This window comes from Schistosoma haematobium, chromosome 1, assembly GCF_000699445.3.
Source record: "Schistosoma haematobium chromosome 1, whole genome shotgun sequence".
Classification (NCBI taxonomy): Eukaryota; Metazoa; Platyhelminthes; class Trematoda; order Strigeidida; family Schistosomatidae; genus Schistosoma; species Schistosoma haematobium.
In genome coordinates, this window is record NC_067196.1 from 11,268,931 (window position 1) to 11,276,106 (window position 7,176).

Below are 7,176 nucleotides of genomic sequence, written 5' to 3' on the forward strand. Positions count from 1 at the left end.
GAATTTGTAAAAAACATGCATCTTACCAATCATACCTGAAATCATGGCCAATAAACTATGATCTAAATCTATGACAAGCCTAAACCTTATTAACTTTATCATCACATAGTTAATATCAAAACAGTCTAGAAAACCAAGTTACATTAGCTGTGACTCATGTCGACTTATGATTGCTATAAACTCCGAAAGTTGCTCGAATTCCATTAAATCGATCCTCATATTTTATAGAAGTACAAATACATAAGTGCATAAGTTTTCGTAATAGACTTATCAATATAAAGAATAAATTAAAAGAACACTTAATCTTACAGTATGTCCAGTATATTTAAGTCACTTTTTATTGTCCTGATTAACTCAACGATGTCTTCAGCATCGTCAGAGTTGTATAGACCAGAATAATAATAGTGGATTGAAGCTTTGCGCGTCATAAATCCACTCACAATTCACAAGTTTTGACAATGAGGTAATTTAGATTCTTTTGTTTTGTGGTCGTTTGAGTCTTAAACTGATGTGCAAGCTTCTTATATGCGAGTCCAGCCAGCTTCTTGAGTGATAAAATCAAAAGTCATCAGGAAGTTTTATCGGTTAAACAGATTCAAGCATATATGAGCAATTCACCCATAAATCCAGACACTAATTTTAACCAATAGTGTGTTTATGTCCTCGGAAGGTTTAGCTGGATTCTCATTAAGAGCCTGAACTAATCAGCATCTCTCACTTACTACTTGGTCTTTGTCTACTCGGCCGAGTGTTTGAAACTCATTATTCGCATGTTCTGGTTGACAAATTATCCATATTTAATTGGCAAACACGTCATATGATTATTTATGGAAAACATAATAAATTTAAGCTTTTCATCTTACTTACAAAGTTTGATTTGAAAGTACGTTCGTGGTGCACAAAATTTCAAATTCAGAAAGTGGAATTTCTTTTCCTTCGTAAAGTATAGAAGCTGTACCAGTTCTGAGAAGCATTTTACCTGGTATTAAATGTTCACCCTTTTTGCCACGAATCACACAAATGCCAGAATCTGCTTGGAGTGCATTTGGCGGTGGAGGTGATCCACTGGTAGAAGGTAACCAAGACAGATGAGCTTCTTTGGCATTATGTACAATATTCATTCTAAAACCGAATAAATAATTATGATGCCTAATAACATCATGTTAAATTCACAGAACTGGATACACATTTTGAAATATAGTATTCGGCAGTGCATATGATTATCGAATTCATTACTACAATCCTGTTGGTTAATTTGCGCTAAGTTGTGTGATTGATTCGAGTGCCTCATATGTGACTCCGTATAATATCTCTTTATTCTGTTGCGTATCCATCTGTTTGGTTATCTATCAGTCTCTTAACCATATTTCAGTATTATACTGATCTACAAATATTTAAGGCACATTGACTAATTCACACTTTGGACAGTTTGAATTAATTTCAATACAACGCAAATTAAACTAGTCTAATGCAATCCTGAAATTATTTCACTATAATATAACTGGTGGGTATTCTGTTGCCGGTATTATTTCCATTCTAATACGATTGCTGGTGATTCTAGTGTAAGTGTCGACGTAAATCCAATTCAATTACAATTAGGTTTAATTCTGGGTTCATTCTAAAAAGAGTGCATATCAATAGGGGAGAGGATTGATAAAGGCGAGGATCAAAGAGGGAATAACATTTTCAAGGGTTTGATACTTGATTTGTTTACTGTCTGTCCCTTCACCTAGACGGCCAATCAAAAAATATAATTATTTAAACGATCAGTGAAGAGTCTACTTTCAATAAGCACTGTAATTCGTCGGATTCAGCAACAATTCATCATTTTTATTAGTCCAGTCATGTTATCTCATACATCTATTTCGAACAGTGTATTTGAAAATCTAGTTTGCTTGCATCACAATTAATATGGTTCTACAATAATGAGGTTTAGACAGTGTATCTTTTCCTTTACTGTTGAATATCAATTTTATCTGATATTCATAATCTACTCATGTTATTCAATTGACTATCTGTGTAAGTGAATACGAATTATCTGACAGTACATGCTATTCCAGACTAAAAGTGACGATTTGTTAAGAATAAACCATAATATTGTGATTGTTGTATTTTTATACGGTAGGTCAATTGTCTTTCCAGTGATCTTGATTTCTCATCATAGCATTTAATAGTGATTTCAATGGTTGAGATCATCAGTCAATCGAATCTAAACCACCATGAAAAACCCGGAAGCACTGGATGACCGTTTCGTCCTATTTAATAGTCAATTCAATGTAAGTAAAGATCAAAAGATCTTACAGAAACTCTATGAATATTTGCAAAATCATTTATCACCACTGTTCTGTTCTTAATAAAAACACTTATATATTAACATCTGGTAACTTTCCTAATTATGAATGAAAATATGAATATCATATCAAACATATGATTAGTGTAATTCGAATAGTCTACACTGTCATATGAATAGATATCCTTATTCTGGTATTAATCCAAAACTGTTATTACTTCATTTGAGCTACATTCATTCAATCCTATTATAATTTGTTGATTACTACTATACATGCCAATTTATTAAATCGCTTAAATCTATACTCAGGGAAGTTTGTATTCGAGGTCTTATTTAATTCAATCATTCTACGCCATCCAGTTAAAGATAACATACATAACAATAATCTATATTACAAATACACTTTAAGTTGTTTGACTTTTTAGATGTTTTAATGGTTAAAAATAACCCAATTCTGTTTTGTCTTGTGGTCTGTTAATTAACACATGATAAGATCGCCAATCAGAACACAACTTATACAATCTTAGCACTGTACCAAACCAATGACGTATCGATCGGCACGAGAAGCCTAGAATCCTTATTGGCCCTTCTTGCCTATGCCCTGTCTATTCGGTTCAGAACACCGATATCAGCTTCCACTATATGAATCATATATTTCAGACATGGTTTATGCAAGCAAACCAGATCGCATCATACCATAAAATAGAAAATAAGGATTCATTCATTTCTTCAAATCTAGTAGAACTACTTTACACGTTTCTGATGCAGACCTAGTCTCACTTTACACTTACGAACAATGATGGCCTATTTTTGTGTTGACCAAACAACTTTATTATCTGCAAAAAGACTTAGATGATTATCCGTATCATCGAAATTAAAACTAATAATTTCCCATTGATAACCCAACAATCTATTTTCGTCCTAAGCACCAGTGTCAGCTGAATCATGGTCACTTTTGAGATTGATCAAATGAGGTTAAACATAAACCACATTTAGGTCTTTATTCAGGCTGTCGGGTGCTTCCAGATTTTCAGTGATTGTCTTTGATCAGTTCGTGATTTCGAAGGAAATCAACAATCTACACAACCAAATATGAACATATTAACTTTGTTGAAATTAAGTGTTTACGAAATCGAGTGGACGGAAAGCGAATTCCAGCGCTTTAACCGGCTTGGTGGAAACGGAAAGTCCACCTAGAAGAGTTGGAAAACCCTGACTCCAAACCAATGGTTCACACCGGTTCCAGGATCCTGAAGGAACAAATGACGCATGAACCAGTCGTTGGTTACCGGCTACCATGGGACTGCATCTCCTAATGTTGCTCCACTGCCTTGTGGGTCATATCTTTATGTTGAAGGCTCCGGGTATAGCCTCATAAGAAAACCACCTGCTTTGCTCCGGGCATCTGGGCAGTATCACAGCCCACACATAAATCAAGTGACTTGTGTGGCGCATATGTAATCGGTGCTCCTTTGCACCAATATTTGTGTTCAAATAAATAATAAATGAATAAAGTGAAAGAGGATTTTCGCAACGGTTTATGCGTTACACTACAGCTGTAATATGCTTATAACTAAACAAGGCCTGTTATTGGTCAAACTTGTTAACCAATAAGAGGTGTTACATACGTTCCGATTAAAAGCTGCAAGATTGAAAGATAACCAATCTGTCTATCCTAAATTCTCTGACTGTATAGGCAAATCAATTGGACTTGAGTTTTGTAAATGGACTCATCATGAGATTCATGGAGAATATACGCTGTCTGAAGGCAAACAATCACGAACAAATCGATTATATATATTCACAGTATCGGAGTTCCTAATCTATCCAGAACTCATGGTGACGCAAGTGGGTCTTAAACGCCTCGTGAATCCATTGGCGTAAGTGAACGAACAGATTCACATAACGATTCCGTTCCTGCAGTAAACTAGTCACAATAAACAAAACAGTGAAGAATGAGAATCAACTGGCATTATTCTAACCAAGTCAACACGAATTTCCCAGTCTCATTACGAGTTGAATAAATTCCACAAACAGACAAATACAGTGTGCAGTTATGTGCTGAATGAAATGAGCAATCTATTACAATTACAAATATCCGTTATCGATGCATTCCAATTGAACCGATATCTCACTTTGAGACCTCAACACTTGTCCTATAAAATCACTCACTACGAAGTGTTTAAACATGTCACTTACACATTGACTCGCAAATTACCATGACATTAATAAACATAGAGAGGAAAATGTAGACAACGTACATGAATAGAAGTAGTTTAGTGAATGAGAGAACGACCAAGTATGTCCACACACGTCCGATGATTTGTTGACAGAAAACAACTTGACCTATTTTATTCTTCTGTTATACACAATTACATTGGACATAGTGGACGACCAATCAATGAACTTATATGTATCATCCATCTCAGACAGATTCTGTCAATACAGCCACATTCAAAGTGTGACCTAGTACAGATAAACCAATCAGAGTGTGATGATGAGAATTCAAGGTAATTTACTTTTCTGTTGCTGTTATTGTTATTATTATTGTTGAATTGTGGTTATTGTGTGTTTTAGTTATTTGTAAAGCTTGTCGACCAGTGATTTTCGTGATCAATATGTTTAGCAAACATTGGTTATTGGTCTCGTGTAGAATGTTAGGCGGTGGTGTTTATCAATCGAAAGTGACAGTGTAAGAGCAGATTGAATTTAGTTGAATTGGCCATCTACGTAATCAGAGATTGTATGCATGTAACAAGTGTGATGTTTGTGTGTACATGGAGATGAATAATTTCATTTTGAAACGAAATGCTGTTAAATAGGTGAATTCATGCAAGCGTTCATGTGTCGAATGTATTTTGATAAATTTGAGTGAATCGATGAGGAGTTGATTTTGAAACGGAGGATATCAACTATTTTTGGTCTGTGCCATTGAATATTGTGTACAAGATATGAGTGTAGTTATCGAATTTTCTTCCACTCGACAATTTAAAGTAAATTGTGCATTGGAGATTGTTATTGGTAAACTAATGATAGATTTGTGATAATTGAATGAGTAGAAATTAGAGTTTGTGACTATTCCCGAATAATTTTGAAAGTCTCTCCTTCACAGAGTAGATCAATAACCGAATTGAATGAAGATAATTCTGAAAGGCGATTATGCGTTAGTCTAAATGTTGAGGTGAAGCATGGCGAAATCTAAATCAGAATAGGTCTGATTTTATCGAAATTATGCCATTTAAGTCAAAATGGTTCTGCGTGAGACAACATCATGAGTACTTGTGTGCCTAATAGTGATTGTGAGTGTGAAGTATGTGAATTTTATAATATGAAGAAATCCTATTGTTTTCTCACACCGTGAACACATAAACGTATTCAATTTCACATCTACTCCACATTACAAATATCACACATGGTACACTCACTAGCATACACACAAATACTCATTAAATATTCTATTTTGTTCCCCTTCACCATTTAGATCAACACAGAATCTCTAATTCAAAATTGTCTCCATTCAATTCGGTTATTGATCTACTCTGTGAAGAAGAGACTTTCAAAATTAGTCGTGAATGGTCACGAATTCTAATATCACATTATTTTATGACTATACGATGAAGGAATTTCCTATTAACTATCTACTCTGATACTGATCGTTTAATTATTCACTGTATCGGTTAGGTCTGACTGAGAGTGTAGCATTCGTTGTGCACTTTCATTACTCTTCGTCTTTTATCCCTTTCCTGTGAGAAGAGATCCTGCAACTAGATCGTGAATCGTAGCAGTTGAATCGGATTTCTATGTCTCTCACAATTCAGTCATTTTACAAATGCAGAATTTTCATCGATTTAGTACAATTATATTGATCAATGATATGAATATTTCACTTGAAGTATGTGACCTTGACTGATTGTTTGTTTTTTCACTTTGTGGCTTATTTTAACAATAGACTAATGATGGAACTAAATAAATTGGATTCATCAATAATGTGTTGTAGACGAGAAATATTCACAGATATTTTATTCTGAGTTAGTAAACTGTCAAGGTATTTCTATATCATTAACATATTTGTGTATGTTGATTGAAGTTAACTATCGTGTTCCACTATCACCAAATTACGCTTTCATCTCTCATTTCACGTTGACTGAATACTTAATGTGTGTTCTTCAAGTACTCATCATCACTTGATGCAACAACTATTCAATCCAAACCTCAACATGATCATTGGAACAACTTATTAAAACAGTGCTTATCTATATTCAAATGGAATAATCATGTGTGTTTTGATCTTGTAACTATGAGACATGTTGTCAGTTACTGACAATCAAATGGAATTCGTGAGACGATTAGGAATAGTTAGGGAATATGGAAGTATGGGAGTTTGTTTCTCGAATCTCGTCCAACTATTCATCTGTTCGTTGTTTCGACTTCAGGTTTTGAAAGTTCATTGGGGATTGCCACATAATCATATGGTTACTGATGATATAGGAATCTCGGTGAAGAGCAATGAATAAGTCACATTTATCTGGTGAAAGCACCTATTTGAAGTGATTTGAATGAGTGAGAAATATGGAAGTGGGTTGGGGTGTGCAATGATATGTAGAATTGCGAAATCACTCTCATATTTAACAGCTTTATTCCTAATTATTTGCCAATGTTAAAATTCCTGCCCTCTTAACTCCCGATTTTACTAATTGATTATTATACTACTTGAATATTGTCAGTAGGTAAATTTATGTAATCGATTACAAATCCAAATTAATATTCTTATAGATTGACTTCACATAATAATATGAAGTTCGTATTCCATTTCCGAAATAGGTTCTGAGTTTTAACTTCATTTACTTCCTTTTTAAAGCATCTTTACAAAATAAGATCTATTCAAA